Consider the following 27435-nt stretch of genomic DNA (forward strand, 5'->3'; position numbering starts at 1 on the left):
CATCACAACATGAGGAACTATATTAAGGGGTTGCGGCATTAGGAAGGTTGAGAACCACTGTTCTATAGTATCCACCCTCTGCCAATGTTATATCATAATCAGACCTCAATCTTGTTTGACATGTAAGACTTTGAAAAGACTGGTGCACCGCCATACATTTTTGGCATGGCTGAAAATACTGCTGCAAGCAAGTGTCCAGGGCTGTCACTTCAATTTATGATTAATTCAGATCTCTCTTGCAGAATTCTGAACTGATCGTATGCAGAATGCTTTACAAATTCAGCCAAGCACCACATTAGCCAAGGCTATAGGACGCACGTCACCTTAGAGATGCAGGTTGCCCACTTGACTTGGAATAAATATACTACCTTATCACATTGAGAAATTTCCCAGTCGTAGGACATTTCAGCTTCTTTTCAAGCATGGAGAGGCACTGAGCTCATCTGATGAGTTGAGCTACTTCTGGCTGTCATGCATAGCCCATCTGTGGCTGAAAAGAGGCAAAAGTGTCATGAAAGGATGGAACTCCAGCAATCAACCTCATCACGTTGAGAAATTTCCCCCTGGTAAGACAATTCAGTCTCTTCCCAAGCATGGAGAGGCATGGAGCTCATCACATGTTCCAGGGTTTAAAAGAGGCAGAAATGTCCTGAAAGGAGGGAACACTGAACACAGGCCAGCAATCGTGTTCAGAGTTCCTACATCATATTGCGTTTTACTCCTATGTTTACAACTGAATTACAGGTGGGATAGGGAACCATCAGAAGTTTCCAGTCCTGTTTCATTGACCAATCATCAACAATCCCTAGTATCCTATGGGGTTTGATGCAGAACAATAGGATCCCATAGAAAGTGGTTTTAAACTGGTATCAGTCTCCTTTTAATGTAAGGGGTTTTGGGGCAGGGCAAGAGATCTCTTGGTTTTTGGATATTGTTGTTTTTCCATGATTTTAAAAAACTGATCTTGTGCTGAATGTAAAAGATAAATGTATTGCCAGCTCTTAATTTTGCACGTGTGAGTGTGAGTGTAAGTGCGGTGGGGAGGCAGAACTCTAAACAGGATTGTTGATATATAAGAGGGGCGAATTTCTACTCTTAAAGGGACAGTCACCCATGTTTTTCCCTCTCAATGTGATGAGGTAGATAGATACAGTGAGAAACTGCCTTCCCAGTCAGAAACCATATGCAGTTAAGCTTGGTTTATTTGTATTTAAATGGAAAACAACATTAAACAATGCCAGGTTCTGAACTAATACATAAAATTTTGGAAAATTCTACTATTACATAGCTGATGAATAATCCAGTGAATTATTCTGTCTTGATGAAAAGTTCTATCATAGGATTAGGATATTCATGTACAAAAATATCCTAATCCTATGATAGAACTTTTCATTAAGACAGAAAAATTCACTGGACTATTAAGACACATTTTGTACATCTTTACAATGAGCACAAGACAGCTTTGACTTTGTTCCAAGTTTCCTCTCTCCAACATCTATCTATATATATAAACATGTAATGTGCATTTTCCCCATGGAGTAAACAACAAAACTACTGAACCAAATCACACCAAATTTGGTCACAAAAAACATAGTCATCCAATCTATGTCTTTCAATCAAAGAAACCTAGAAATATAAAGTCCAAATAACAGAAAGCCCCCCCCCCCAAACACAAAATTGCTTACCACGCATGCGCAGAGGCCCCCGGAACTGAAACAACTACATTACCCAGAGGATTTCACAGCTGTGTGCGGAGCCTAACTCAACTTTTTAAAAAGTTGCCATGGAGGGTGGGGCTTGCAGCTGGCAACCATTGAGAGCCGCACGCCCTTTCCCCCTCTGCCTTGAGCCCAGTGTGTGGAGGAGAGCTGATAGAGAGAGAGCCAGCTGCCAGGGCTGTTCTTCTTGGAGGGGCTTCCCTCCCTCCTCACACAAACAGGAAGGCATACACCTCCAATTAGAAAGCGGGGGGGGGGGGGAGGATGAGGAAGAGCCATTCTCCTCCTGGCTGCCAGTCAGAAGAGTAGGCCCTGCCCCCTTTAGGCCCTGCCCACTGCATGTCATAGCAACCCCCTCAGCCACTATGGTGCCCAGGGGATAGGCAGGGTTCACTTAGACCTCTTCCACACTGCCTATAAAATACAGATTATCTGATTAGAACTGGATTATATGGCAGTGTTGACTCAAGGCCCTTCCACACAGCTATATAAGAATGCCAAGGCAGATAATCCACAGCAGGGGTCCTCAAACTTTTAAAGCAGAGGGCCGGTCCACAATCCTTGAGACTGTGGAGGGGCCGAATTATCATTTAAAAAAAACCCGAACAAATTCCTATGCACACTGCACGTGTCTTATTTGTAGTGCAAAACAACAACAACAATGAAAGAACAATACAGTATTTAAAAATGAAAACAATTGTAACCAACACAAACCTATCAGGATTTCAGTGGGAAGTGTGGGCCTGCTTCTGGCCAACGAGATAGTCAAGTTAAATAGGATTGTTATTGTTGTGTGCCTTCAAGTCATTTCAGACTTTGGGCGAGCTTAAGTCTAAAATTATTTATTTATTCATTTACTACATTTATTTACTACATTTATATCCCGCCCTTCTCACCCCAAAGTGGACTCAGAGTAGCTGTATATACATACAATATATTATATTATTAGCATAGCACAATATTAGCATTATATATTACTATATTGAACTATACCACTATACTGTAATATTGTATGTAATATATAACATATAATTAATATTATTATATGGTATTATTATTAGTATTATATTGTATAACATTATAATATTTTTATCAATATTATATGTATATACAATATATTATATTATTTAAAATGATATAAAATATTATATTATAAAACTGAGGGCGGGGGCCAGGTAAATGACCTTGGAGGGCCACATCCGGCCCCCGGGCCTTAGTTTGGGGACCCCTGATCCACAGTATCTGCTTTGAACTGCTTTTATCTTGAGTACCATATAATCCAGTTCAGTGTGGATTTTGTACAGCTGTGTAGAAGGGGCCTCATATAATCAATTTCAAGGCAGATAATATAAGATTATAAATATAATATATAATAATTACTGTGGTATAATAATACAGAACAATATACAGTGTTCTCTCACTACTTTGCGGTTCTCTTTTTGCGCCCTCGCTGTTTCACGGGTTTTTAATGAACACTAAAATAGTATAAATCATAAAATAACATTATAAATCCCTCATAAATACCTCTTTCTACTTCCTTCCTAAGGAGAAGCCTAAGGAAGGGAGAGAAAAGGAAGCTGAAGCAGCTTTGTTTTCACCTCACAAGGCAGCAGCAGCGGTGAGAGCGCGCATGCTCGTGCTTGAGAGGCGACAGAGATACTACTTGCAAAAACACAAATATAGCATCCCTACTTTGCGGATTTTCACTTTTCGTGGGTGGTCCTGGAACGTAATCCCCACGATAAGTGAGGGAACACTGTAATCTCTAAAATCAGGACAGTAAATAAAGAACAACATTCTGAAAACAGGGGAATTCCAGAAAGGAAACAACCAGAACCAACTAACACCTCCCAACAAAGGATTCCCCCAGGCAGGAAGCAGCCAGGCTTTGAAGCTGCAAGGCCATTAAATGCTAAACAAGGTAACTAATTGCAGCATTCATACTTGCCTCCAACAGACAAGAGTTCTTTCTCCCACCCTGGACATTATTGCACAAGTATGTAAATCCCACTTGCCTGGCTGCTTCCTACCTAGGGGGTCCTCCATTGACAACCTTGAATAGCACTGAACAGCCTTGCAGCTTCAAAACCAGGCTGCTTCCTAACCAGAGGGATCCTTTCTTGTCCAACTTGAATACCACTGAACAGCCTTGCAGCTTCAAAGCCAGGCTGCTTCCTAACCACCAGACTACTCCAGAGCAACGTGTGGCTGGGCACAGCTAGTTATCTATAAAATTGGAGCAATTGTGGTAGCTCTGTATGACACCCTTGTTAGTACTGTAGTCAAAGGCTGTAAACAAATATGCCTCATGAACAAAGAAATGACCAACATGTTGGAAGAACTTAATTGCAAAAATATGTTTACATCAAAGATATGGCCTTCTGTTTATAAAGTAAAGAGACTCACATTATAACAGCAGCTCTCAAATGGCTCTGATAATAAGGAATGGTAATTGGTTGCTGTTGGGAGGAGGCAACAGAAGAGCAAGTGACCTTTTGTGACTTCCCTCGAGTAAGCAATGTCCAAGAACAGACAATGATCTATGTGAGTCCAGAAGCTCTTTGCATCCAGAAAACATCATTTTGCAGGAGCCATGATTTGATTTAGAGTTCTGAGAACAGAATGCAATTATCCCAAGGTTCAGAGCGAGCAAGGAAACAAACAGGCAGGCAGGCATTGGAGAAATTACGCAGGGAAGGAGCAGACTGCCAGGCCACGTCAAATAACCCTGAGCAAAAAAGCCATGAAAATCACAAATGCATTCCTTGTAAATGTTCCTTAAATGATGTCACGTATGGCTGGGTAGGGGAGCACTTGTATTGTATACTCACTGACAAGTTGGAATTACTCATTGCACGAAACCATGATAATGCTGCAAATAATTGGCATCCCTTGTATTAATTTCTACCCATGTTGTTGGGCGTGTGTGTGTGTGACATCACTATGTTGTTAGTTTATCTTTAATTTATTATTTATTTATTTACAGTATTTATATTCCACCCTTCTCACCCCGAAGGGGACTCAGGGCGGATTACAATGAACACATATATGGCAAACATTCAATGCCAACAGACAAACAACATTCAGTTTTAGACAGACACAGAGGCATTTTTTTAACATCTTTCCAGCTTCACGATTCCGGCCACAGGGGGAGCTGTTGCTTCACCGTCCATTGGTGGCTGTTCTTCCTCTTCTTTTCCTTGTGAGCAGTTTTATGGTGTTGTAGATTAGCTAAATTAGCCTCCCGCATAAAGCGTCCCTAAATTTTCCCTACTTGACAGATGCAACTGTCTTTCGGGGCTGCTAGGTCAACAGCAAGCCGGGGCTATTTTTTTTTTTTATGGTCGGAGGCTTAACCCGACCCGGGCTTCGAACTCATGACCTCTCGGTCAGTAGTGATTTATAGCAGCTGGTTACTAGCCAGCTGCGCCACAGCCCGGCCCCAACTACCGAATACTGACGAAGGACAGGCATTGAAGGGAAACTCATAGTGCCATGATGTCACACTTTCTTCAAAGTTGCCATAATAAGTTGGAACACTTCCTGGTGCGATGTAGCTCAATCCTATTAAGAGTTTCCTTTGCCAATTGTGTGGAATGGGATAAATAAATAATAATAAACTTTATTCTTATACCCCACCCCATCTCTTCGAAGGGACTCGGGGCGGCTTACACAAGCCCGAACATGGGATCATGAGGAGTAGCATGTGCTGATTACATAATACAAGGTGAGCATTCAAATATGAATACATGAAGGGGGAAAATTCATGGATATGCCATTTTTGGTAGGTGGCACCTTCAGGGTCTATTTACATCTATAGTCTTATGCTCTAATACTCATAAACCACACACAACAGGGAATTTAGTCCACATTGAATATTCACTTTTTGTTCGCCTGCTCCCTATACTCTGCACCAAGACATAAATTCTTAGGGTCTATTCTAGCGTGTTTTCCCAAAAATAAGACATCCCCTGAAAATAAGACCTAGTAGAGATTTTTAATGAAATGCCAAATATAAGACTTTCCCCAAAAGTAAGACCTAGGAGGAGGGAACCGCATGTGATGCGAAGGAGGAGGGAAAGGCACACAGGGTATGGTACCTACAATCAAACACTGTTGCAGAAAAGATCTTCTACCTTTTATCCAATGCCAACTCCGCAATCATTTACAAGGTTTCTCTGTAAAATCAGGGCAAGACTGACTGAGGACACTACAGTCGACTATACCGGGGATGCTTTTGTCTAGCCTGAGTGGGGTTGATTTCCCCTAAGGGATTCTTACTTAAGTTTTTTTGACAGGACTGATATTTTATACTGGCTTTTTACCAGTTATATTTTGTAAACTTTCTTTTATCCTTCTTGCATCCTGCTTTTGACTGTTGAATTTCACAGTGTTTTGTATAGATACTTGTTAGATGTTGTCACTTAAATTTTTTAAATGACTGATCTTTGCTATTGGCTTCTTACCAGTAAATGTACAATTCTTAGAACATGTTGCATTTGCGTTGCTGCACCTCACAATGTATATTTTGCACACTCTGTTTTATCCTGCTTGCATCCTACTTTTAACTGTTGGATTTTACAGTATTTTGTATACATGTTTGTTGGTTGTCGTTTCTGTAAATGCATATGACCATTGGTTAGAGCATTAATAAATTGATTGGTTGATACATTGAATATTTAGAACCTACATAAGGTAAAGGTAAAGGTTTCCCCTGACGTTAAGTCCAGTCATGTCTGACTCTGGGGGTTGGTGCTCATCTCCATTTATAAGCCGAAGAGCCGGCGTTGTCCGTAGACACCTCCAAGGTCATGTGGCCGGCATGACTGCATGGAGCGCCATTACCTTCCCGCCAGAGTGGTACCTATTGATCTACTCACAGTGGCATGTTTTCGAACTGCTAGGTTGGCAGGAGCTGGAGCTAACAGCGGCTGCTCATGCCGCTCCCGGGGTTTGAACCTGGGACCTTTCGGTCTCCAGCTCAGTGCTTTAACACACTTCGCCACCGGGGCTCCTACATATTATTCCTCATTTGTGGAATAAACTGCTCTGGGCATAGGCTGTGAATGTCTATCATATGAGTGCATATGCACACACCGATACACACTGCATATGTACTTAGACATGTGAACGAAATTCGTTCTTACTGTTTCTTCCATGTCTTTCATGACTTCCATTTATTCGGCAGCACGAAACAGAAAGCACCCCTCCTCACAGGAAACTCAGCTCGACATGTGTGGAGCCGAAATTTCATGAGTGTGAATCTCTTTCTCCTCCTCCCTCCCTCCCTCGCACCCACAATGCCCCACATTCACTCACGGGAGTCATGGCCAGGCAGCCCCACATCCAGACCTCAGCAAGCAAGCAGGAAGGAACCACCGCCCCTCCCTCCTTTCAACTCAGAAAGTGTGGTAGGCGGCGGGGCATGTGCGTGTGGTGGGCTGTGAGACTGTGCAGGCGCTCAGCTGCAGGCAGACACTGAGAGGCGCTCACAAGCTTCCCAGGCCTGCCTGCATGCCCCACACCACACACAAACTCTCCCTGGAAAGAAAGTGTGTGTGTGGCAGAGCGCAGGCAGGCCTGGAAAGTGCACATTCACCTCTCAGTGCCTGCCTGCAGCCGAGTGCCAACACAGTCACACACACACACGCCTGGAAAGGAGGGAGGGGAGGGGGTTCCTTCCACACTGATGCTGAGGTCTGGATGTGGGGCTGCCCAGCTGTTACTCCCGTGAGTGAATGTGGGGCATTGTGGGTGCGAGGGAGGGAGGGAGGAGGAGAAAGAGATTCACACACATGAAATTTCGGCTCCACACATGTCGAGCTGAGTTTTCTGTGAGGAGGGGTGCTTTCTGTTTCGTGCTGCCAAATAAATGGAAGTCATGAAAGACATGGAAGAAACAGTAAGAACGAATTTCGTTCACATGTCTAAGTACATATGCAGTGTGTATCGGTGTGTGCATATGCACTCATATGATAGACATTCACAGCCTATGCCCAGAGCAGTTTATTCCACAAATGAGGAATAATATGTAGGAGCCCCGGTGGCGAAGTGTGTTAAAGCACTGAGCTGGAGACCGAAAGGTCCCAGGTTCAAACCCCGGGAGCGGCATGAGCAGCCGCTGTTAGCTCCAGCTCCTGCCAACCTAGCAGTTCGAAAACATGCCACTGTGAGTAGATCAATAGGTACTGCTCTGGCGGGAAGGTAATGGCGCTCCATGCAGTCATGCCGGCCACATGACCTTGGAGGTGTCTATGGACAACGCCAGCTCTTTGGCTTAGAAATGGAGATGAGCACCAACCCCCAGAGTCAGACATGACTGGACTTAATGTCAGGGAAAACCTTTACCTTTAATATGCATCCTATTTTCTTATGGGAATATCATCACACAGTGAAAAGTTGACACTTGAAGACATGACACAATAATTTGTGGTGTCTTGGGTGGGTTACTGCTGGATCACAGGGCTAGTGTCTTCTCTTCTTCCCAGAAATGCAATCTGTTTTTTCTCCAACGAGAATGGAAATGGGGTGGGGGAGTGGAGGGAGAAAAAAAATATTTGCAGTAACAAGGATGGAATAATGACCCTTTCATTGCTCATTGAGCAGCACACAGCTGTAATGAGATGAGCACTTTAGAATTACATAAATATCGTTAGCGAGGCAACTTCAGATGCCCTTGAGTCAAGTTACCAAGCTACATCAGTCAATATTTCCATATAGATGCTTAAAGCATGCTATCTTTTGATTAGATATAATAGCTGCAACCCACTGGGAACAGTTTCGGTAAGACAAACCTTCTGAAAGGAATGGAGCTATGCTTTCAAAAATTACTGTTATATGTCAAAGGGGAGGGGGTGGGGGCAAGGGTTGTGGAGAAAAAAAGTCTTTTTCATGTTATTTTACATTTTATATGCCATTTCCAACACTCTTTGCATAGCAGCTCACTGGTGACTGTGATGGATTTGGGGAACAGTCCTGTTCTCCAGGACCTTGGGGAGATGTTCTCAAACACTGCCAAAAAAAAGCCTCCAAGATCCAGAAATTGATTTTTAAAAACGTCAAACAGTATGAGGTGGAGGTGTGTTTGTATTCTCTTGGAAAAATGAATTGCCACTTTTGGAGGCTACCAAGAGAAGCAAAACACATTGATTTGATGACCAGAAAAAGATTACTCTAAGGGCAAATGGCCAAAAGGGGAAATGCATGTAGCCCCAGGGGGATATACTTGGACCACCGCTGAATTAAACTAGCGTCATTGCTATATTATAGGAAACATGTATTAAAAACACAGCACCAAACAGAACTGCCAGACAATTAATACAAAAACTAGTCAATACTCTCTCATACTAAATCTACTACTTCCCAGTATGGCCACATCACAGAATATATTAGGGCTCATGCAGACACTAGAATCATTAAAGGCAATGCACACTTTTTCTCAAAGGCAGTTCTGATGCTAGTCTGCATTCAGTGGTCTCGGGCAGATGCCAGACAGGAATGGGGACACACTCTGATACCAGGCCTAGATCTTTCTAAAACCAGCCATCTGAGCTAACTGAATGCATATTCATCTGTACACATAATAAAAGTGAAATTTTGTATGTGGCGGGGGTGTCTGCTTACACAGACTGCCTCCTGCCTCCATAAACAGCTAATAACCCACAGTGCTGAGGAGTCACCAAAAGCACTCCCTACAAGGACATTACAGGTTGCAGCGAGCGCCACATCCCAGTGTTACCTTCTCTCTCCATTGGTATGGAATTTGCATGACTCCACCAACTGGCTCTTTCTTAACCCTTTCCTACCTACCCTTTCCTATGGCACACAGATGAAAGAGGAATTGATCAGCAACTGAACAGACTGGAGGGATTTGGGGGATTGACTCAACAGGATGGACCTTGTTGTTCAACCCGCATCAAGACACAGCACTGTGAACCCCACCGACAATGGTTCTGGATCACATTTGGCATGCAGAACCCCATTACCAGGTTTGTGGGGGGGAACTGACCTTGATTTATAGAAGTTGTAATGTTACTAATTATTTAACCCAGTGGCACAGTGGGTTAAACCGCTGAGCTGCTGAACCTGCTGACCAAAAGATCACATGGTTCAAATCCAGGGAGCGGGGTGAGCTCCCGCTGTTAGTCCGAGCTTCTGCCAACTTAAAAGTTCGAAAACATGCAAATGTAAGTAGATGAATAGGTACCACTCTGGTAGGAAAGTAACAGGCATGCCAGCGACATGACCTTGGAGGTGTCAATGGATAACACTGGCTCTTTGGCTTAGAAATGGAGATTAGCCCCAACCCCCAGAGTCGGACATGACTAGACTTAATGTCAGGTGAAAACCTTTACCTTTACCTAATGTTACTAATTAACTAAATGATATTACCTAACACCACAAAACAAATACAGTAGAGTCTCACTTATCCAACATAAACGGGCCGGCAGAACGTTGGATAAGCAAATATGTTGGATAATAAGGAGAGATTAAGGAGAAGCCTATTAAACATCAAATTAGATTATGATTTTACAAATTAAGCACCAAAACATCATGTTATACAACAAATTTGACAGAAAAAGTAGTTCAATACGCAATAATATTATGTTGTAATTACTGTATTTACGAATTTAGCACCAAAATATCATGATGTATTGAAAACATTGACTACAAAAATGCGTAGGATAATCCAGAATGTTGGATAAGCGAGGCTTGGATAAGTGAGACTCTACTGTAATGCCTTTTTCAAATAACCTGGGCACCACCGGGTACCCAAACTCAGGGTACTGTTCTATTATCCAGGAAGAGACCATAAGAGGTGCTAGAGAGAGAAGGTTGGTCCATTTTATGGGGGGAGGGGGTTGAAGAAGTTAAACCATTTCCCCCATTTTCCTATTATTCCCTCCACCCATGTCACCATCGTGGAAACAACTCGTTTATGAAATGGGAAGTGAGGGAGGTGGGGGAATAACCAGCAAAAAGGGAGACAATGGTTTTCCTCCAACTCCCTCCATAAAATGGACTAGACTTAACAACAACAACAACTTTATTTTGTATCCCTCCTCCATCTCTCCAAAGGGACTTGTGGTGGCTTACATGGGGACAAGCCCAATCATCATAGTTAAAATATAACACATTAAAATTCATAAAGCAATATCATAAAACAGTATAAAACAACCAAAACATAGCACACTATAAAAAACCATTGAGCAAACCACCAATGGCTGAGTAGTAAACAGATTCTGAGACTTCTCTGCTAGGCTCCCTTTTGGAGTCTGCCCAGGTAATGGAACGGTATTTTAATTGCTGTCAACTTCAAAACAATTGGGTTCAGAAGTGCACCTTTAAAGTTCAATCATATATATGCCAACTCAGAAGTAGCTCCCACTTACTTCCAAGTAAGTGTAGGTAGCATTGCAGTCTTAGTAAAAAGCATATCGTTTCCCCATTTCCTACAGCTACATGCTGAAAGATGACTCATTTAATCCAAGATTAAAACTTTCTGTAGACCAATTTACAAAGTAATGAATGAATGAGTAACCATGGATCAGCAGAGTAAAAAAAACCCTATTTGTTCAGTTGATAAACTAATGCACGCATTGTGGACTGAAATGTGGATCTGCCATTCGGTTTTGCTAGGAGAAAAGCAATTAGTGATTTTAACATTATGATAAAATTTTAGGTGATGAGCCAAGACCCCCCATTTTTAACCATTACAGAATCACTTCCACTGAGTGTCCTTCCACAAAGGCATATAACCCAGAATATCAAGGCAGATAATCCACAATAGTGATTTTGAACTAGGTTATCTGAGTCCACACTGCCATATAATCCAGTTCAATGTGGATTTATACAGCATGGTGGAAGGGGTCTGACATTCTAGGTTGTGATCTTTGATCTAATAGTGCTTTACAGAAGCTAAACAAAGCTGAAATTCATGTCTTTATGATAAACAATTATGTGAAACACAAAGCTCTGCGAATGAAAAATACACTGAAGATTCACTTAGAAGTTCAGAAGGACACAATTTGTTCCAGTCCTTTAGAAAAAATAATAATAATCCGCATTTCATGAATGAATGAAAATCCTAGCTATAATTTCATTGAAGTTCAACATTTCTTTCTTTAGCAAACCTAGCAAAAAGTATTTTGCTTTTGTATATTCCTGCATGACCAGGAAGTGTATTAGATGGCCTTTGTGGTCCCTTCCAATTTTATGATTCTATGCTTAAAATTAGGTGACAATCTTGGGGTATTAAAAAAACAGACTAAGCAAAGAATAGGTGACCAGCCCAGAAACCAGAATGAACATGTTGACAAATATGCTGTGTTATTTTTTGTGATGTCCAAAATAATAATGATATTTTCAACATTAATTCACACTGCAGCTATCTGCATATTGCTCATCCCTTTTGGACTCTTCAAGGAATGTGGGGTAGAAATTGGATCACTGCCATTGGGAAGGCTAAAGGCCCTTCCACACAGCCCTATATCCCAGAATATCAAGAGTCTCACAATATCTGCTTTGAACTGGGTTATCTGAGTCCATGCTCAGATAATGTGGGATTTTCTGCCTTGATATTCTGGGATATAGGGCTGTGTGGAAGGGCCCTAAGTTGTTCTCCAAGTGCTGTAGAAGTCTGCTTGGGGTTGTTGAGGTCTTGGATTGTTTTGACTGGATTGTTTGTCACTGGATGATTTTGTGGCTAGTCTGGCTTTTAGAACAAATTCACTATCACTTCTTTATTTCTCTTTTATAGCTATCGTGCTAAGCAAGATTCTTTTTTGCTTCCTTCATCTTTTCTGTAGACATGTATTTATTTTTAATCTCATTCATTCCCTTTCAGTGGATGAGTGGGTGAGAAGTGTTTTCCCCTCAAAAATCCATAAACCTGCCATTAGCCAAGCTGAAACCAGTGGGTGGATAGGGAAACCCCAGCATAGATTTAATGCCAGAAGCTGACATCCAATTAGTGAGTTACAGAGATATTAAGCCCAACTTACATTTTAGAAAGTTTTGTGAATATCAGAATTCTCTATTGACAGTGTAACAATCAAACGCTCCCCCCAAAACTAGCTGTTGAAGTTTTCCCACCCTTCTCCCATTTGCTGGCCATTGGAGGTGGGATGTTGAAGCAGCATCCAGTTATGTTCCTGTGAGGGTGCAAGTGGAGCCATCTATATGTGGAACTGTAAGTTGCAAGATTTGAATTGTATCATGCCTGATTTTGCCTTTACCCTGTAAATGTGGTTGGATTGATTGGTTATTCATAGCTGTCAATCAATGTTGATTGCACCAGTTATATTGCTCCCTCAGCTCAATTGTTTGACTCCACCCTTTCCTGGAGTAGGTCAGTGTTTCCTTTTTCATTCCACCATCAAGCTTTCTATCAGATGAACATGCGAGAGAGACTTGGCTCTAAAAGCCCTTGATTAAGCACCAATTCTGAGGTTCTTACCCTTGAGACTTATGCTTCATGTTCAGGGCCAACCTGGACGACGTTGAGTCTCAAGCGCCTTCAGATCAGTTCTTTGGCACCAGAGGAAGACTGTGTCTTCAAACATAGGCCATTTGGACTGAGGCTGAGGATTGTTCCGGCATTCACAGCCATTGAGAAAGAGGGACCTGGAAAAGCTTCACAGCTGCAGAGCTCCTTGGACTTAAGACAACCAAAGACTGTAGTGTATATTTTCCTTTACCCCTTTGAAACTTCCAGCTTATTGCCTTAAAGGGATAACCTTTTGTGAACAATAAAACCAGTTTTTGAGTTATCTACAGTGTTTTGGTCCTTGGGAGTTCCAGTTTCCCTAAAGGAGGGCAAGAAGCAATCCCCCGGGGAAAGATGTCACGTCCATGCCTCTTTCGCTAAGAGTTATAGCCCCAGGTGCGACGGCACCGTTCCTATAGCTGGAAGCAGCCATGACATCACCTTCCCGGACCCCTGAAGGACCTGGCATATATCTCCATTTAGAGAAACCTAGCTAGAATGTTATGATAATTCTCCTGGTGCAGAGTCTTCACCATAAGCATAATAAATATACTTGCTTACTTACTTACTTACTTACCGTATATACTCGAGTATAAACCAACCCGAATATAAGCCGAGGCACCTAATTTTACCACAAAAAACTGGGATAACTTATTGACTTGAGTATAAGCCGAGGGTGGGAAATGCAGCAGCTATGGGTAAATTTCAAAATAAAAATAGATACCAATAAAATTTCATTTCATTAATCGAGGCATCAGTAGGTTAAATGTTTTTGAATATTTACCGTATTTCAAAGAAAAACAATAAACTAGCTCTATAAGTGGAAAAGTAGGGGCAACAAAAACAATATGGTATCAACAATAACTGATGATAATAATAATAATAATAATAATAATAATAATAATAATAATAATAATAATAATAATAAAACTTCATTTGGATCCCACCCTATCTCCCCATGGGGACTAAGGCCAGCTTCCAACATAGTAACAGGCAAACATTCAATGCTTATATAAACAATGCAGAGCTAGATATAGATCTATAATTATATATACTAATTTCACATATGCATTTCCCCCTGAAACGTTTGCAAATCCCCTCTGTGTGTGTGTGCATTTCCCCTACAATATTTGCAAACTATATATATATATTCATATCTATCTAGACATGTCTATAGATATTTGTGTATTCATTTCCCCCTGTAATATTTGCAAGCCCTATATGTAGGTAGGTAAGAATATATTCATATCTATCCAGACATCTCTTTTTATATAGGTATTTGCAGAGACTTGCAAACATATGAGGGTAAATTCATATATAAAAATAATGTACATGTATGGTTACAGATACACAGATACATGGATCTATATGTATAAAGGATTTGCAAAGACCTGCAAACATATGAGGGCAAATTCATATATAAAATAAATGTATATAGATATATACACATATAAAGGTACATAGAGATGGCAAAAGCTTGCAAGGGGTTAATGGCTATATATCTATAAGAGAGTTTAACAAATATTTCAGGGGAAAATGCTTTCGTAAGATTAATGAATATATATTTTTCTTCTTTCTGACTTGCAAGGATGTCTCTCTTTTCAAAACATTCCCTTGATTAAGAGCGAGGGAGGCTTTGCAAAAGAAAACAAACTGATAAGGGAGAAGAGAGAAATAGATCACATATTGAAAGCAATAGCCTGCAGGCTCTGTTGCTGGCCTTGACCTTGACCCAACTATAAGCCGGGGGAGGCTTTTTCAGCTCATAAATAAGGGCTGAAAAACTCAGCTTATCTTCAAGTATATACGGTACTTAGGTGATCCCTCCTAGCTCAAGGATGATGGCCCTCCAAGTTTCCAGATCCTTCTGACTTGCCACTGTACAGAAAAATTGGACTATCAGTCTTCTCCAATTTGTTACCCTCCAGAAATGTTGGACTATAACCTCAGTCATTGCTCAACATATTTGAGGATGATGGGAGCTATGGTTCAATACATCTAGAGCAGTGGTTCTCAACCTGTGGGTTCCCAGATGTTTTGGCCTTCAACTCCCAGAAATCCTAACAGCTGGTAAGCTGGCTGGGATATTTGGGGGTTGTATGTCAAAACACCTGTGACCCACAGGTTGAGAACCACTGATCTAAAGCGTGCCAGTTTGGGCAAGAAAGGACTAGAATCTCAACCCTGGTCCACTTCAACAGGGCAATTTGTATATTCTTAAAAGTCCTCACCACTCCCCCTTTCACTTCAGAATAGTCACTAGGCAGAAAGCAATATTTGGATTTGGTTTAAAGATGACAATTCATTTAGCTGTTAAGTGCAATTTGTCTTGGATTTTCAGAATTGATTAAAGTGACACTGCACATGGAATTAGGGGAGAGGGTGCACAAGCAATCCTGCGTGGTAGGCGGAAATGATGTTAAAGTCCACTGGGCTAGTTGGTGCAGAGATACATTTGCTTTAATTGATGCTGCACTTTATTGCAAAGTTATGCTCTGAAAACTGACTCTGTAAATTAATAACACTGTGGTGTTCTATATTTATTCACCTTCAGTGACGTCCATGCCAAAATGTGCACACTGTGCAAGTCAATATGAGATTTTTGCCAACAATCATGGTCTCGACAGCACAAACCACAATAGTTAAGCCCTGACCCTGCTCTTTCATTACAATTTTTTTTCGTGACAGGAACAACTTGAGTCGCTTCTGGAGTGAGAGAATTGGCCATCTGCAAGGACGTTGCCCAGGGGACGCCTGGATGTTTTTGATGTTTTTACTATCCTTGTGGGAGGCCTCTCTCATGTCCCCGCATGGAACTGGAGCTGATAGAGGGAGCTCATCCGCACTCTCCCCGGGTGGGATTCGAACCTAGCAGCTTTCAGGTCATCAACCCAACCTTCAAGTCACGAGGCTTTAACCCATTGTGCCACCGGAGGCTCCATTTTCATTACAATAAAAGGAATAGCAAGGCAGAAAATAGTGGAATCCTGGTTATGTGACTAGTTAAATATATGCAACATAACCTATACATTGTTGGGAGTGTGGTCAAAAATGGGGAAATACTATGATGAAGTCACAAATGTCCTTGTTGAAATGGCAGCTTGCCTTTTTAACTGCATTATGGAGCAATGCTATGGCAAGTGTTGAAGCTCGGTCTTCCCCAATATTGTGTTTCTAAGGCTTTTCAGGAGATTATGTAACATAAGGATACAATCTATAGCCAGCATGACAAGTCAGGAATTGATAGTCTGTAAAAGGTAATCAACCCTTAACATCTGGACAGGTTCTTCTTGGTTGTTTGCTGGGCAAACAACAGGAAGAGTAGTTTATTGTTTTTTTTGTGGCAAGGCATATGAGATTGGCTACTCTGCAAAAATAGAAGGTGCTAGCTTAAATTAACCTTTGATTGAATCCAGACCCTGTGAATAACAAAGAGCAATAATATAACAACAGTGACTTAAGTGGAGATGGAGATGCAGCAAGAGAGAAGTATCCATGGATGTGTTAAGTAGTGGTGGGATGGTAGCAAAAGCCATCTCTGGGAGGTGAGAAATCTGCACCATTCAGGATCTGGCAAGATAGTTGTCTTTGGTGTCAGAGATAGTTTTCTGTGCCATTCCTCCTGACACTGCTGTGCACCACTCTAAAAAGTGTCTTACGCTGCCACAAGGCATTAGTGTTATTATTATTTTTTTCCTCAGGAGAAGGCGATGATTTATAAAAGGGGTCCCCAAACTTTTTTAACAGGGGGCCAGTTCACAGTCCCTCAGACCATTGGAGGGCCAGATTATCGTTTTTTAAAAAACTATGAACAAATTCCTATGCATACTGCACATATCTTATTTTGAAGTAAAAAAAAACAAACAAAAAAGGAACAAATACAGCCTCAATGTTAATAATAATAATAATCATCATCATCAAAATAATAAAGAGGGTTGGAAGAGACCCCTTGGGACATCTACTCCAACCCCCTTTTGCTTTTGTGCATCACACCATAATCAAAGCACCCCTGACAGATAGCCACCCAATAATAATAATAACAACAGCAACAACACCATAATAAACATGGTTGGAAGAGACCCCTTGGACCATAGAATCCAACCCCTTTCTCCCTTTGTGAACCAAAACATAAAGCACCCCTGACCAACAACAACAACAACACACTAAAAATCAGGGTTCGAAGAGATTGCTAGCCTTAAAGAACAATGAATCCACGACAGGGCTGCAAAGGAGGGAGCCTGTGTGGCAAGATAAAACGGGAGCCCTCTACCTTTTACCACAGGTATGCCTCCATTGTTGTTTCGCCTCCTCCATTGCAGGAAGGCACACACCAGGTGAGGGAGGAGGAGGAAAAGGAGCTTGCGAGGTGAGCGAGGAGGCAGGAAAGGCATGCATCTTTCCCTCCTCCCTCGTTCCGTGCAGGCCTTCCTCAGCGGCAGCGATGGGAAAGCTGCCTGTGGGGCAAAGGAGGAAAGGCCCACGCCTTTTCCTCGCCCCGTGCGGCCCTTCATTGGCAGCGGCAGCGGCAGGAAAGGTGCGTGCGCAATGAGGAAATGTCGTGCACCTTTCTCTCTTCTCACCCCACGCACACCTTTCCCGCTGCGTTCCTCGGCGGCGGCAGCGGGTAAGCTGCCCACGAGGTGAGGGAGGAAAGTCACATGCCTTTTCCTCACCTCATGCAGCCCTTTCTTGGTGGCGGGAAAGCTGCCCACGGGGTGAGGGAGGAAAGCCACACACCTTTTCCTCGCCCCGTGCGGCCCTTCCTCAGCAGCGGCAGTGGGAAAGGTGCCTGTGGGGTGATGGAGACAAGAAAGGCATGCGCCTTTTCCTCCTTCTCCACACTACATGCACCTTTCTTGGCGGAGGAGGAAGAAGCCACCACCGCGGGGGCTGGATAAATGGCTCCGATGGGCCGCAAGTGGCCCGCGGGCCGTACTTTGGGGACCTCTGACTTACAGTGTCATAGGTTGCTGACAGGTCTATGAAGACAGTTCCTGTAATCTGCTGCTTTTCAAACCCATCTTCTATGTGCTGAGTCAGGTTCAACACTTGTGATGTGCACCTTTTGCCTTTCCTGAAGCCAGCTTGAATCATAGAATAGTAGAGTTGGAAGAGACCTCATGGGCCATCTAGTCCAATCCCCCGCTAAGAAGCAGGAAATCACATTCAAAGCACCCCTGACATATGGCCATCCAGCCTCTGCTTAAAAGCCTCCAAAGAAGGAGCCTCCACCACAGCCCGGGGGAGAGAGTTCCACTGCTTGTTGTGGAATCATACATTTTTTCCATAATATCACAAAGGACTACCACCTCACCTGTTTAATAGGAAATCTGCTACAATGCAGGAGCTTTTTTGTTGAATTCCAGGGCCAGAGAAGAAGATGGCAAAAACACGGCCTGCCTCAGAGGAGCATGCTTGCTCCATCAATGTTCAACATTTTCACAAATAACCAATCACTGCCAGAAGGCAACCTCAGAACACTTTCCAAGACACTTATGAAATGCTTAGAGGATCATGTGTGTATGACCATATAATCGTGTCTCAATTGATCCCTTATTCTAAATTAGCAGCTTTAATTTAGGTAGAATTCTGTTCAAGTTCAGGTGCAGCTAAGTTTTTCAAGTAATTGCTTTAGGTTATTTTTTCATCTTATGAAAAAATGAAAACAAAAGCTTGGATTTCGTGCCATTTTCAGTAGGGATACTAGCCTTTCTGGCTTGGAGATTCTGAAAGTTGTAGCCCAAAAGGTAATTTCTCTAAGCTCCAAGAAATCAGAGTGTGTGGGGGAGGACATATTAAGGATGTACAGTATTAAGATGGGCATCACAGCCCCGTGCCATTTCCTGATTAAAAAACCTGAAATGGTGCTTGTAATGTGGGACAAAGCATGCAAGTGCCTGCGTAATATTTATGTATTGTGCTTCGTGTGCAAATAGAGATTGCAAGGACGAGTGAAGACACTTTTAATCAGGAAAATGGGATAGGGGAAAGGTCATCCAGGGATTTGGGCAGAGAAATTATTAGTATGCAGATAACATTCTTCTCTGTCTCACATTTTCATGTTATGCTTAGGAGAAGGTAGATGCATAAAAAAGCTGAGAGCTCTGATTAACCTGATGAGGCAAAACAAGCTCATATGATAATATGATAATATATGGATGAAATACAGGAATTCAATTTTTTCAGTGTTCTCAATGGCAAGGGTGCTATAAAATTCCCTATCTTCTAAACCCTGATGCGTTATTTTGTGAGACTGCTGCAAATTTTATCCTTGATATTAGTAACTTTTCAGTATGTTTTCTTGTTATCTGTGATTTCCTCTTGTTTTTGAAGGCAGAGTTTGCCTTCCCTAATTCTTCTAATATTTGATGTTGTTTATTCGTTCCATCACTTCCGACTCTTTGTGACCTCATGGACCAGCCCACGCCAGAGCTCCCTGTCAGCCATCGCCACCCCAAGCTCCTCCAAGGTCAAGCCAGTCAGTTCAAGGATAACATCCATCCATATTGCCCTTGGTTGGCCCCTCTTCTTTTTTCCTTCCATTTTCTCCAGCATCATTATCTTCTCCAAGCTTTCCTGTCTTCTCATTATGTGGCCAAAGTACTTCATCTTTGCCTCTAATATCCTTCCCTCCAGTGAGCAGTCGGACATTATTTCCTGGAGTATGGACTGGTTGGACCTTCTTGTGGTCCAAGGCATTCTCAGGATTTACCTCCAACACCACAGTTCAAAAGAGTCTATCTTCCTTCACTCAGACTTCCTTGTGGTCCAGCTCTTGCATCCATAGGTTACTATGGAGAATATCATTGCTTTAACTATGCAGACCTTTGTTGCCATTGTGATGTCTCTGCTCTTCACTATTTTATTGAGATTGGTCATTGCTCTCCTCCCAAGAAGTAAACGTCTTCTGATTTCCTGGCTGCAGTCTGCATCTCCAGTAATCTTTGTGCCTAGAAATACGAAGTCTGTCACTGCCTCCATGTTTTCTTTGCTAGTTATCAATCAGTCTGGTTTGCCATAATCTTGGTTTTCTTGATGTTTAACTGCAACCCAGCTTTTGCACTTTCTTCTTTCACTTTGGTTAGAAGGCTCCTCATCTCCTACTTTCAGCTATCAAAGTGGTATCATCTGCATATCTAAGATTGTTAACGTTTCTTCCAGCAATTTTAACTCCAGCCTTGGATATTTGATAGCTTTAGTATACTCAGGAATTGAAGTTTTGTCTCTTTTGTAGTAAGTCTATACTTTTTGTGCATTCTATTACTTCACCTATGTTATGGCTGTGTTGTTGTATGCTGATAAAGGCTGTATGTATGTATTGAGAATTTAAAAAGACATTACATTACAAAGATTTTAAACTAAGAAAAGATGGGCAACTATAGTACAGTACTGTAAAATAAAAGTTCAAGAATACAAAGGGGGGAAAAGAAAAGAGAAAACATGACTTTTGATTTTCCTTTTAGTTGTTGGATATTTCAATAACCTAGGGTGCACCTACACCGAAAATTAATGCAGTTTGATGGCAATTTAACTGTCATGACCCAATGCTCATCTAATGGGATTCCTGTACTACATGCCAGGTTGACACGTTGATTGAGGATTAATGTGGCCACGTGTTCTGTGATGATCCCATTTTTTCACAACTCAGCAATATTATCACAGTAAGTGATACTGAGGGTTTCTCTGTCATTCTGAACTCCTCTGGACTTTTATAGTATGCAAGCCATGCCATCTTGTTGTTTAAATTTTGAAATGAACCCACAACTGTCTAGCTTTTCCCCCATTTTTCTATGTTTTACTCTTTTTATCATTCTTATTTTAAAAAAATAAATCATAGGTATTTTCCCACTCCATTCATTCTTTTATTACTATAATTTCACATACACATTGGGACTCTTTTGTATTTAATATTTTTTTCTGTCTTTTGGTGGTTTATACTGACAGTATTACACAAAGCTATGCAAGGTTATCGATCTCGGCCGTGTGTATGGCAATATAGCATTGAACAATATGTGACATGATGATGTCTTTTAAAAGCTTCTTTGTGGGGGAGAACTAGATCAGGGGAATGATTTATCCTACACATTTATTCTAATTTCTGATCAAACTTATCTTTCATTTACAGGGATGTGGGGTGAATGTGCCTTACTGGCATGCATGCCCCTTTTGGGACATGGGACCATTTCATTGCCCTTGTGCCCCATCTCCTCTGGCAACTGTCAGGACCTTATTTTAGAAAGTTATTCTTTCCCTTTTCTTCCTCTCCACCCATTATCCCTGGTTATTTTGAGTTGGTCTGTTAGCAGTTCTGATTCCCTTTCGTTGAAATTGAGTGTTTTAATGTATTACCGTTGCCTGATCTAGATGTCACAGGCTCAGCATTCCTAATGTGAAATTTGTTGGGACTCAGCAAGATGCTGGGGATTTCTCAGAGGACGAGGGCGATGATGGGTTTCCTACTGATGAGTCTGTGTGTGATCAGGGTGAATTGCAGGCCTCAGATCAGAGAGAAGTACAGGCAGTTCAAGATGAGACAGGATGTTTTAGATTCCAATGTTCATTCCTTAGCAACAGGGGAAAAGTCCAGTTCTCTTGAGAATCGGCCTTCAGTTGATGGGGAGTTTTCCTATGATATCAGATTAGGTCTCTGCACAGAGAGAGTGAAGGATAGATTAATTAGGCGGTCAGCAGACGACGTTGCCAAAAGACTTACGTTCCTATGTTAGCTTTTAGCTCTCAAGTTCATGATTCAAGTTTCCTGTGTTTGCCTATGTTCCTGAAAGAGTTTTGCCTTGGGAAAAGCATTTGTTTCCATACTTAAGGATTTATGCCTGTGATCTTGACTTCTTGGATTTCATGTATTCTGCCATTTTTGGATTATTGTTCTTTTGTATATGGACTACTGCTATTTTATATCTCTTTCTTACTGCTTTTTTTGGGAAATGCCCTTTTCCCCTTTGTACCTACTTTTATCAATAAACTGTTGTAGTTAGTACTATGGGACTCTGGTGTGGTGCTGGGTGAGAAGGTGTCTCAAGGCTAGAGTTCAACAAAATGTCTGGATCCAGAAATATTTTGGATTTCGGATAATTGAAAATTTTGGGTTTGGTTCTAGGACCCGTTTTGATACTTAAAAAATATATAATGTCTTAATAGACTTGTGCATGAAACAAATTTTGTATACATTGAATAATTAGAAAGCAAAAGTGTCAGTATCTCAGTCAGCCATGGAGAAAAAAAATGGGTTTTGGAGTATTTCTAGATAAGGAATACTCAAACTGTATGAGAACTATTTTTCTTATTCTTTGCTGCCTTGCTTATATATATATCTTAATTGTTTATATGACATATTTATTTATTGTTTCCTTTCACTGTACTGTTACTTAGTTATTAGTGTTTTGCTATGCTACACTTTCAAATTTAGTCTATTTTCAATTCCTGGAACTATCACTAATACATTTTATAATAATTGATTTTTTTTCTCACTGCATTTTCTATATAGCTACTATACTTCAGAGGATGATGCACGAAGGGCATTTTAAGCCATCTTATTATTTATTTTACTTATGGCCAAAACTATTTATATAACCATCTGCAGAATAAACCCCACTGAATTTAACGTAATTCCCTTCCCAATAGACAACTCTAAGTTTACACACTCTTCTATAATTTCTAATTGAGGATATAGCACACTATTAGTCTACACAATTTTCCCCTCTGAATGTTTAGTTGTTATTATTATTGTCCTGGTTTTAAATTCTGTTGATGTGTTTTTACCGTTTTATGTAGTTATAACGTTTTTAATTCTGTGTTTTAACTTATGTTGTTGGGCTTATCCCCATGTGAGCCGTCCCGAGTCCCTTTGGGGAGATGGAGGCAGGACACAAAAATAAAGTTGTTGTTGTTGTTGCTGTTGTTGTTGTTGTTATTATTATATTATTATTATTATTATTATTATATTATTATTATTATTATTATTATTATTGTTATTGTTATTATTGTAAATTGTACCAGAAGGTAAGAGACATGTACTTGGTTCATACATCAAATGGACAATTCATTGGGAATCCCATATCAGAACAACATAGTTTATGTGTGGCCAAGACCCAAAAATAACATATAAAACAGGTCTGTTTTTAAGCAAAGCAATACGTCTGAGAACTACATATGTGGGGCTGATCGGGGTAAACTGTAGGGGTGATGGATATATTTAGTTTTATCATATTTATTTACTGTATTTTATTTAACTTACTATATGGAGTGTAATGATGTTTTCTCAAACCTTTTGTTTGGTTTGGTACTGTGATATGGCCTAAGGGCTAATCAATATATTTACTACTACTAAAAACATTAGAGGCAAAGCTGAAGTATTTTGGCCACATCATGAGGAGACAGGAAAGCTTGGAAAAGATCACGATGCTGGGGAAAATGGAAGGAAAAAGAAGAGAGGCCAACCAAGGGCAAGATGGATGGACGGTATCCTTGAAGTGACTGGCTTGACCTTGAAGGAACTGGGGACGGTGATGGCCGACAGGGAGTTGTGGCATGGACTGATCCATGAGGTCATGAAGAGTCGGAAACGACTAAATGACTGAGCAGCAGCAACTAAAAATTTACTACTAGCTTACTAGTGATTTGCTTTCTTCAGTACAAGCATTGCTATCAATAGTTTTTCCATCACATAATTTTGACTTTTGTGCATACACTTCATTAAGATATAGCAATTTCCTTTTTCACTTTAAATTTCTCCTAATCTTTGAATAACTCCTAATCTTTGAATATTCTTCTGTCATTTCTGGTGCCACTATTTATCCTCTTCACCTTTACTTCTTTTATAATTTCCTTTCTTCTGAATGATGTTTTTTCCCCTTCCTTATGGACTATAGTGTCAATTCAAACCATATCACTACTGAGCACAGATAAAATACACACAACAGTAAAATGTATGGTAAGGCTTATTAATCCCTGCTGCCTTCTTCCCTTTCACTTTATTATCAAAATGTTAGTTTGTGCACATGGTGTTTTATAGCAAAGACAGAAAGTTACTGGTAGATCTCCAGGTAGGTCAGAATTGTTTAATAGTAACAAAATAAAAAGCTGTTTCTCTCCTCTGCCGTAACTGAATGCTAACATGAAGAATTGATGTCCTGTGGAGGGAACAGGGGGAGGTCTGAATTAAAAATTTTTGTATAAACTCCTGTTCTGTTACCCAGGCTCAGGATGTGATTAGACATATTTTCCGCTCAATTTTCAGTGTACTTTCTTGTGGCACTACTTTCCATCCAGCGCTTCCAGGTGAGCCTCAAGGTTCTAGTACAACATGTTTTGATCCCCTAAGTATATTTTACATTACAAGTGGGGCGGAGAATCAGGTATAATCTAATTATTCTTAATTTATTATTTATATAACACAGTCGGTGTGCATAGCACTCTACAAAGTACAAGGTTGCAAGTTCCCATCCTGAGGAACATACCGTTTAAAAATTGACATGGTAGGAAACAAGAAAAGAAAGGAGGAAAGCAATGACAGGGTAAACAGAGAGGAAATATGCAAATCCATGCACTTCTTGGCTGTTAGCCACTTATCATCCAATGGGTTAATACAAGGAAATTAGGAGTGTGTGTCAGGTGTCACAGAAAATAATTTGTTTGGAAGAGGAGTTTGAAGGACATTTTACAGCTACCTACCTAATAAACAGAACGGAAAAGGAATTTACAAGTATGATATAGGTATAGGTATGGGAAAGGAAAGGGGCAAATGAGAATGCTGCCCCTCCAAATACCCCTGTTTATTCAAGTATAATGTGCCATTGATTGTAACGTACCTCAATTTTGAAGGTGCATGTTGCAAAAAAAAAAAAAAGTTTTGTTGTCAAATGTAGCTTCTCCTTGCCTGTTAGGCATTCTGCTTCTTACTTCAGAGTGGCGGATGGGCAAGGGGAATTTGCGCCCCTCCATCATGCCGAGGCTGGTGAACTTGCTAGCCTTGGCCTGACGGCTTCAGCAGCGGCTTCCCAGCTAACATTCTCAAGACCTTCAAAACCGAGGGAAAGGCTCTGAAAGTCGGCTGACAATCTGTTTCCCTCCGTCAGGCTGAGACAGGTTTGTGGACTTCATCACACAGCCTGGCTGCAAGCGTCCCAGGACACTTGCAGCACAACTGATCAATGGAGCCCCATGCTGCTCATCACATGATGTAGGTGAACTTCCAGCGGGGCATTCTTGATGAACCAGGGCGCAAGCATCCTACAAAGCTGCGCCCAGAACATCAGAGGCTTCCCATGTTCTGTTTGGAACAATGGGGCTAGCATGGGGGGAAGCTGCGCAGTGACATTTCCCCATATGTGATGAAGAACCATCGCTGCCAATGAGGTGGGGCATTGGGACTGCCCTGCTGCCCCACTGATTCACCAAGGAGGCTGGCGAATTGCTCCGCAGGAGCAGGTCCAAGTGAGTGATTCTAATTATTGTTGTTGTTTATTCGTTCAGTCGCTTCTGACTCTTTGTGACCTCATGGACCAGCCCACACCAGAGCTCCCTGCCGGCTATCGCCACCTCCAGCTCCTTCAATTTACTTCTTTCCCTGTCTCCTTCACTCCCTTTCACATTACAACTACTGGACTTTAAGAGGGAAAGAATTAGGGCATAGACTGAACATGGAAGCTTATATATATATATATACACACACACACACACACACACACACACACACGCACGCACGCACACACGTGCACACACACACACACACACATATAATGCGTCAACTAACTAAGTTTGTAGTTTATTCGTTCAGTCGCTTCCGACTCTACATGACCTCATGGACCAGCCCATGCCAGAGCCTTCTGTTGGCCATCGCCACCCCCAGCTTCTTCATGGTCAAGCCAGTCACTTCAAGAATACCATCCATCCATCTTGCCCTTGGTCAGTCTCTTTTCTTTTTTCCTTCCATTTTCCCCAGCATCATTCTCTTCTCCAAGCTTTCCTGTCGTCTCATTATGTGGACAAAGTACTTCATATTTGTCTGTAATATCCTTCCCTCCAGTGAGCAGCCAGGCATTATTTCCTGGAGTATGGACTGGTTACGAAGTAAGCAAATGAAAAAATATGGCTACAGTCCTAGGCATTCTTACTGAAGAACTATATCAGCATCTATGGCATGGGTTTCATTTCTAGAAATAATTAGTTTAGAACATTGGAAAGACAAGCCTACTGGTGACTAAGAATCTGGGTACTGTTTTCGCATTTTGTAGTAATAAGTACAATTTTCCCTGAGTAATAAGAAACATCTACACTGGTGGATGGCAGAACCATGAGGTCAGGAATTATCCTTTGGGGGGGGGGGTCGATTCTGTTTGATCCAGCTCGATTAAACCAAATCAAAATAGGTTTTTTTTTTCCAGCACAGGGTTTCACCCGGTAATGGATAGGCTGGCTTGAGGTGGGAGAAGGAGAGCTAAACAGTTCAGCCAGAAGCTGCCTACACCCCTCAAGCCGTTACTATCATGGAAGAGGAAGCAAGGAAATGTGGAATTCTGTGATGACAGTCCTACTGGCCTTTTAGGAATTTGCTGTTATTGTCTTTCCGTCCTCCTTCCATGTCATAGAGCAGTAGTTCTCAACCTGTGTGTCCCCAGGTGATTTGGTCTACAACTCCCAGAAATCCCAGGCAGTTTACCAGCTGTTAGGATTTCTGAGAGTTGAAGGCCAAAACATCTGAGGACCCACAGGTTGAGAACCACTGTCATAGAAGATGTAGGCGTACGTGCATATATGTGTCTTCACGTGGGGCTGTCGGCATTGAGGAGTAGCCAAAACAATAACTTTTTAAACAGTATCCTGGCATGGTAGTGAAGAGAACAGAAGAGACATGGAGAGCTGGAGAGATGCATCTCTATATTTTGCCTCTGGAGCAACAGTCCCAAAGCCCTCGTAGCAGGCAGGAACTTATTATGTGCGAGACAAAATTCATTCAGGACTTAATACAGCTGGCAGGAAGACTGACTGTTATTTGTTTTCCAACTCAACTAACCTCTTTTTATTGCAAATTGGCCGTAATAAAGAATATTAGATAAGCAGCTGAACTGACGTCATCTCAACCTTCTTCCTCCATTCTTTTACTGCTCCATTCTGCCCCAGCCCTCCTTCACTACCAATAGTTTCTCTCTCCATTGTATTTACTTAATTCAATGAAATGTCTATCTGTCAAATTAGACCAGTTTCTGTATTACC

General features: G+C 41.4%; 1 protein-coding gene across 5 annotated transcripts in view; it reads right to left on the bottom strand.

Moving 5' to 3' along the window:
• LOC100564981 (protein FAM163A) overlaps positions 1–27435 on the bottom strand; it is a 161063-nt gene that overhangs the window by 35903 nt on the left and 97725 nt on the right. Inside the window, exon 2 of one of the 5 annotated variants that reach the window (XM_062977749.1) lies at positions 369–490. The exons of the other annotated variants lie outside the window; for them this stretch is intronic. The gene's annotated coding sequence lies outside the window, so the exon portion shown is untranslated. The remainder of the gene's footprint in view (positions 1–368; positions 491–27435) is intronic. 5 annotated transcript variants of the gene reach the window in all.

The sequence above is a fragment of the Anolis carolinensis genome, chromosome 4 (assembly GCF_035594765.1).
Source record: "Anolis carolinensis isolate JA03-04 chromosome 4, rAnoCar3.1.pri, whole genome shotgun sequence".
Taxonomy (NCBI): Eukaryota; Metazoa; Chordata; class Lepidosauria; order Squamata; family Dactyloidae; genus Anolis; species Anolis carolinensis.